The 8,129-nt window shown below is 32.2% G+C and overlaps 1 non-coding gene across 1 annotated transcript; it reads left to right on the top strand.

The window, feature by feature from the left end:
- The first annotated feature begins 1,200 nt into the window (after positions 1-1,200).
- Positions 1,201-1,272, top strand: TRNAR-UCU (transfer RNA arginine (anticodon UCU)). Its single transcript has one exon. It is a non-coding gene; the product is annotated as a tRNA-Arg (tRNA).
- The last annotated feature ends 6,857 nt before the right edge of the window (positions 1,273-8,129 follow it).

The following is an 8,129-nucleotide window of genomic DNA, read 5'->3' on the forward strand; positions in this document are numbered from 1 at the left end:
ATATAACCTTCAGCAAAATAAAAAAATGAAAATTATCCCGTTTTTCAAATTTCATTAGAAGATTCTCTAATGAAACATGTCAATACTCGACTTATTAGAATATTATGCCTCCCATTTCTTTATTTTGTCTGATTGCTTTGTTCAACAAAAGATACAATAATGATATTGTAGCGGGTATAGTTTAGTGGTAAAAGTGCGATTCGTTTCAAGGACCCCCCAAAAGTTAAGGGATCCCCCATTTGATTCATATGCCGATCAAAAACTTTATTTTTTACTTAAAGGGACTCCTTTATACCCCTCGATGAATTATTTGCGGTATAATATACATTATTGTAATTTGTATACAAGAAGAATCAAATCGAATTTGACAAATTGAGTTTTAAAATTATGAAACATAAGTTTTTGGAATTGGATCTATAATCCGAATTTTTTGAGTATTACTAAAGGATCTATGGAGAGAAATATACAAAGTTTCTTTCTAATCGTAACTAAATCTTCCATTTTTTTGCATAGTAAAAATTGAAGCAAAATAGCTATTAAACGATTCTTTTAGTTTACTAGAGACATCGACATTTTTTTAGCTCGACGGAAATTTTCTTCTTTTCCTAAAGATTTTCTGAAATAGAAATAGAGAACGAAGTAACTAGAAAAAAAACATAGATTGTTAGAATATTGCTCTTCTAGAGGGATCATCTAAAAAGCAAGATATTTGAAACCTATTCATACAAAAAGGCTGACATAGATGTTATGGGTCAATTTTTTTTATTGTCCATCTCTTCATTCCGTAAAGGAGCCGAATGAAACAAAAGTTTCACGTTCAGTTTTGAATTAGAGACGTTAAATCAAAATGATGAATCAACGTCGACTATAACCCTTAGCCTTCCAAGCTAACGATGCGGGTTCGATTCCCGCTACCCGCTTCTATTTTATTCTATTTAAATCTATCTTTTTTCTTCGAGAATGAATCTAGAATTCTTAAAGAATTTGTCAATTCTTCATTTTCATTTCTTAATTTAGTTTTAGTTATATATATTCAATTATATTCAATTGATTTTTCTTTTTTATTTTTTTTTTCTTTTATTCTAAATATTTGATTTATTTTATTTTTATAATTTCTAGAATTCTTTATATTTGTTTGATTCTTTAATCTTTTTAATAAGGTTTAGTTAAAAAGGTTAAAGAATCAAATATAAAATAGAAGCGTCCATTGTCTAATGGATAGGACAGAGGTCTTCTAAACCTTAGGTATAGGTTCAAATCCTATTGGACGCAAGTTGTTTGCATATCTAATTTCAACCTTGTCCTTCTATTTTTTTTGATTTATTACATTTTGATTCGAATTCATTATATATAATATTCAAATGAAATAAAAACATATTAAAAGATACTAATTATAAAAATTGGAAAATTGAATTACAAAATTATTTAATGATTCATCAATTTTTTTCTACTTGTTCCTGGAATAAAAAGAGTTCCATCTGTTCTTTAATAGCGTCCTTTAAAAGGGCTTCTGCTTCCCCAGTGAATGTCTTGGTAGAAGATATGATTTCTTTGAATTGAGGTTTATTCGTCTTTAAGTAAGCACGTAACTCAACAAGAAATTTCCTTACCTGTCCAATTTCTAATGAATCAAGATAACCATTCGTTCCGGTATAAATAGTTACTATCTGTTCTTCCACAGTAAGAGGAGCTGATTGGGATTGTTTAAGCAACTCGCGCAATCGTTGACCTCTTGCTAATTGATTTTGAGTAGCTTTATCTAGATCAGAAGCGAATTGTGCAAAAGCTTCTAATTCTGCGAATTGTGCTAATTCCAATTTTAATTTACCAGCTACTTGTTTCATGGCTTTGATTTGAGCCGCCGATCCAACTCTGGAAACTGAAATACCAACATTAATAGCGGGTCTTATTCCAGCATTGAATAGATCGGCCGATAAGAATATTTGGCCATCTGTAATGGAAATTACATTCGTAGGAATATAAGCTGAAACATCTCCCGATTGAGTTTCAACTATTGGTAAAGCAGTCATACTTCCTTCGCCTAACTGAGAACTTAATTTAGCGGCTCTTTCCAAAAGACGCGAATGTAAATAAAAAACATCCCCTGGATAAGCTTCGCGACCTGGTGGTCTTCGTAATAGAAGAGACATTTGCCGATAAGCCTGTGCTTGTTTGGAGAGATCGTCATAAATGATTAAAGTGTGACGTTCACGGTACATAAAATATTCAGCCAGAGCTGCTCCTGTATAAGGCGCGAGGTATTGTAATGTAGCTGGAGAATCCGCTGTTTCAGCTACTACAATAGTGTATTCCATTGCTCCTCTTTCTTGTAAGGTAGTCACCACTTGAGCCACAGAAGATGCTTTTTGACCAACAGCTACATAAACACATATTACATTTTGTCCCTGTTGATTGAGAATTGTATCTGTGGCTACTGCTGTTTTACCTGTTTGTCTATCTCCAATAATTAATTCTCGCTGGCCCCGTCCTATGGGGATCATCGAATCAATAGCAATAAGTCCTGTTTGGAGAGGCTCATATACCGAACGTCTTGAAATAATACCGGGAGCGGGAGATTCTATTAATCGAGATTCCGAAGCTGAAATTTCTCCTCGACCGTCAATTGGTTTAGCCAGGGCATTTATAACACGACTCAAATAAGCTTCACTTACAGGTATCTGAGCAATTCTTCCTGTTGCTTTTACTGAACTTCCCTCTTGTATCAGCAAACCATCACCCATTAATACAACACCAACATTTTTTGATTCCAAATTCAAAGCAATGCCTATAGTACCTTCTTCAAATTCCACCAATTCACCCGCCATTACTTCATCAAGACCATAAATACGAGCAATACCATCGCCTACTTGAAGTACGGTACCAGTATTTACAATTTTTACTTCTGTATTATATTGCTCAATGCGTTCACGGATAATTTTACTAATTTCATCTGCACGAATGGTTACCATGAAAATATCTTAAATTTATTTTTTATAAGAAAAAAATGATGCCTATACTCTATTGTATAATAGAAAGCCTAATCAGTTATTTTTTTATTTCATCATCCCAAACATGCCAATATTAGCACTAACAGTACGTAAATGTAACTCGTTGTTCAAGCAACTATTTAGAGTTCCTAGAGCTCCCTGTAAGGCTTGTTGTAAAACCCGCTGTCGAACTTGATTAATAACTCTTTGTTGTTCAAAATCAATAGCTTCGTTTTTGTAATTTTCTAATTGTTCCAAAGTCGTATAAATTGAATTAATTAAATTCAATTTTTCTCGTTTGATCTCAGAATAGCCATTCACCCGAAACAGATCTGCTTCTGTTTCAACTTTCCTTAAGCGGGCCTGGGCTTTTTCGAGCTGTTCAATGGCGTTTTCCTGTAATTCTTCTGAGTTTCGAATAGTTCTCCAGATTTTCTGTTTTCGATTATCTAATAAATCACGTAATGAAAGTAGACTCTCTTTCCATCCATTTCAAAATGTCTATGATCTCTTCCCGAACCAAACATGAATCTTTCGATTCATTTGGCTCTCACACTCAATTACTTATCGGAAATTTACCAATTTTTTATGTAATGAGCCTATCCTCTCTTCTCTATTCAAAGTGAAAACAATTACCAATATAAGACTAGAATATTCGGAGGACTCTTTTGACCAAACAAATATATGTCAACAAAGTTGTTTTTTTATTCAAATCCAAAGACTTCTTTTGAATTTATACATAGGTCATCCATCGATTACGCATCGTACAAAGGGGAGGTTTAAATTCACCCGTTTTTTATTTCTCGCCATAAATAGGATTCAAGCCATTTTTTTTATCGACATGAGTGTTTTATATCGAAAAAAAATCGAATAATTTTTTTGAAACCGTTTCCTTTCTGTATTAATATAGCGGTAGAAAGAGTACTACACTGCGTATAGACTTCAAACTCTTTTTAACCATGGTAATAGTCCAAAATTTTTGGTAAATAGAGAATCAAAGTGGATTACCAATAAAGCGCGAAATGCTATGGTTCTTTAAGATTTTTCTTAATTTATTCAAAAAAGAAAATGAATTCAGAAGTAATTCGCGGGATTCTGCACATTTTCTTAATTCTAACTAAACTAAAAAGTGCAGTTTGGTTAAATCCAATTTATTCTTTGAAATAAACAACTCGCACACACTCCCTTTCCAAAAAAAACCAGTAGACCTAACACTACACTAAGATTTATTGGATTTGTTGCTAAAATATCGGTATTAAACACGAAACTTCCGGCGGATGGCCAGGAGCCCAAACAAAGGAAAGAATCGGTTATATTTTTCATATGATCTCATCTCCTCTTATGAATAGACTAATTATCTTTCTAATATTCCTATTAGATAGATAATATAATAATCTAATTGGAATATATAATTATAGAATTTGATATAATTTGGATTGGTCAATCAATTGGAAGATTCCCTAAAAGAATGATACTTCTTAGAATTAGATACCAGTTCTTTTATCAATTGCAAAATCTATCTAGTTTGAACACTTTCAAAAAATTATCTTAAAAGAAATAAAATAAAAGAGGGGTTCATTGGACTAAACAAAAAGAAGAAAGAGGGTGAATAAGTATGTGAATACCTTTCAATTAGTCCTTCTCCTGTGTTCTTATCCGAACAGATAAAGAATTGTAGGAGTGAATTATTAATATAATTCGAAAAAGGAAGTCCACATATGTATTTTTATCTTTTTAGGATTAAACAAAAGGATTAGCAAATAAAAGTGCTAATGCTACAACCAGCCCGTAAATTGTTAAAGCTTCCATAAAAGCCAGACTAAGTAATAAAGTACCCCGTATTTTTCCCTCTGCCTCTGGTTGTCGTGCAATCCCCTCTACAGCTTGCCCTGCGGCAGTGCCTTGACCAACCCCAGGTCCAATAGAAGCAAGCCCTACGGCCAATCCAGCAGCAATAACAGAAGCGGCAGAAATAATTGGATTCATGAGAATTTCCTCGTAACCTACATATAAAAGAAAGAAATAGTTAATGATATAATCGACTAATAAATTCTGACTTCATTTTTCAATTACCAAGACTTTTTCAGTTAAAGTAATTAATAAAAATAAGAATTAAAAATTGAAAATAATAGTTATTAAACGAATTACTTCGAGATTTCTTTTTTCGTCTCGAACTACATAGTTTTGGGGGTGAATCTGTATAATCTTTGTTCTTCTCTTACCTTAATTTTGGAATCATTCTTTGAATTCTTCGTTTTTTTATACAATTTCTTTAGTTTTTTAATTTTCAATTCACAATTAGAGCTGAAACGCAAGGACTTTGCTTTTCTATCCCTATAGAAATTGACAGTAATAGCGAGGCCTTTTTTATATAGAAAAGATTAGTTATTTCAGATATATGGTTAGTTCATATAAAACTAGTTCATCTATAATATCATATCACATATACATAGGTTTCTTCTATGCTGTAAACTAATTTTCTTTGTGTTTTAGATTCAATCGAAATTGAAATTCATTCTTTGAAACCTAAAAAACCTTGACTGATCCCCTCACTTCTATTTTTTTTATCATGTTTTTTTTTAAGCTCCCCTTCCCTCTTTTCTTATTCTCTTATCCCATATGGATACAATCAATCTAAATAAATTCATTCGATTTCATTAATGTTTCAAAGAAATATAGGAAATTGGGTGATCTAAATGTTTTTAATTATCTTTTGATCAATTGTTGAATTAAATGTGAATCAAACGAGAATCTACTAACATTCTATATAGTATCTTTTTATCACACATTGTAAACGTAAATATCATACAGAATTCTAATTCTAGCTATTCATTTTTTTTGAATATCCAAACTAATATATACTAATCGAATAGATCTATCTATATCTATCTATATATCTATAGATAGATGTTTATTTTGTAGATTCTATTGAGCCACAATATATGTGTGGCAAGCTAAACAAAAAAGACTATTTTTGAGAAAACTAGTCAATGATGGCCTTCAATGGATTCACCTATATAAGCCGCAGCTAAAGTAGCAAAAATGAGAGCTTGAATACCGCTTGTGAATAATCCAAGGAACATGACAGGTATAGGAACTACTAAAGGTACTAAAGAAACAAGAACAACAACTACTAATTCATCAGCTAATATATTTCCGAAAAGTCGAAAACTAAGGGATAAGGGTTTTGTGAAATCTTCTAATATGTTAATCGGTAAAAGGATTGGAGTTGGTTGGATGTATTTACTAAAATAAGCTAATCCTTTTTTTGAAAGACCCGCATAGAAATATGCAACTGATGTAAGTAAAGCTAATGCAACGGTAGTATTTATATCATTTGTGGGTGCAGCTAACTCCCCATGAGGTAATTGGATGATTTTCCAAGGTAAAAGAGCCCCTGACCAATTAGAAACAAAAATAAATAGAAACAAAGTTCCAATAAAAGGAACCCACGGACCATATTCTTCTCCAATCTGAGTTTTGCTCACGTCTCGAATGAATTCAAGAACATATTCAAATAAATTCTGACCGAAAGTGGGAATGGTTTGCAGATTTCGAATAACTAGAATGGCTGAAACCAATAAGATAGCAATTACAACCCAAGAAGTAATAAGTACTTGGGCATGTACTAGGAAACCCCCTATTTGCCAATAGAAATGTTGACCTACTTCCACAGCAGATATATCGTATAATCTTTTTAATGTGTTGATAGAGCATAATAAAACATTCATATTGTCCTGTCCTCTAAAAAAAGAAGTTGAAAAAAGGGAATTATTTTTATTCAAACATCTCCTTTCCCTTTTGATTTGTCTACTTTCATTTTTGATTTTGAATACCGATACTAATTACATAAAATTTTTGTTTGTTTTCTATTTTCATTTTTGTGCAATTTCTTACTAGTATAGTAAGCGATTCCATAAATCTATGAACCCCTCGAAGCAAATTCAAGAATTTTTTATCTTATTATTAATCAAGAATTTCGTATATATCTAGACCGACCCTCACAAATTGCAAAAACTAATTTGTTAAGAATTAATCGAATTGAGGCTATAGCATCATCATTAGCTGGAATTGAAATATCAGCGAGGTCCGGGTCACTATTTGTATCAATTAAACAAATTGTTGGAATTTCCAAAGTTATACATTCTCGAAGAGCCGTATATTCTTCTTGTTGATCGACGATTATTACAATATCTGGTAAGCCCTTCATATATTTAATGCCGCCAAGATATGTTTCCAATTGAGCTAATTGTCTCTTCAATATAGCGGCATCTTTTTTTGGAAAACTATGAAATCTCCCCGTCTTTTGTTGCATTCTCAAGTCCCTGAACTTTTGAAGTCGTGTTTTTGTAGTATACCAATTCGTTAACATACCGCCGAGCCATTTTTTATTAACATAATGACACCGAGCTCTTATTGCAGCCCGCGCTACTGAATCAGCTGCTTTTTTTTTTGTACCAACAATTAAGAATTGTTTTCCCCCACTTGCTGCATCAAAAACTAAATCACAAGATTCTGATAAAAACCGAGCAGTTCTAATAAGATTTGTAATATGAATACCCTTACGCTTTGCAGAAATATAAGGTGACATTTTAGGATTCCATTTTCTAGTACCGTGGCCAAAATGAACACCAGCTTCCATCATCTCTTCCAAAATTATGTTCCAATATCTTTTTGTCATTTATAATTATCCCCACACTTTTCTTTCATTTCCAAATAGAAATTAGATCAATTTTTTGAAATGAAAGAAAGAGACCCAGTATACTGAAATAGAAAAAAATAAGTGTTCCGAAGGAACCTTCTCTTCTACTGAAAATTTGCCGTTGATAAAAAAAAGATCGGGCCATTTTTTCTATTTCATTGAATATGATTCGTTTATTTATTATGTTTCTTTTATTATACAAAATATATACAAAATAAAGTGACCGGAGATGAATACGACCTTAAGAATCATTATTTTAGGAATTCTTAAATCCTAGATTATTTTGATGTATCACATAAATTCTTTTTTTTGTTTCCGGGGTAATCTTGTTATATTGCCTTTGCTTTGAACGGTATATTATTCTTTTGAATCCAGTACCAACTGGCATCATTCCCCCTAAAACAACGTTCTCTTTCAGACCTTTCAACCAATCTATGCGA

This window comes from Vigna unguiculata, unplaced genomic scaffold (genome assembly GCF_037176805.1).
Source record: "Vigna unguiculata cultivar grain cowpea cultivar isolate G323 ecotype 2 unplaced genomic scaffold, ASM3717680v1 ptg000266l, whole genome shotgun sequence".
Classification (NCBI taxonomy): Eukaryota; Viridiplantae; Streptophyta; class Magnoliopsida; order Fabales; family Fabaceae; genus Vigna; species Vigna unguiculata.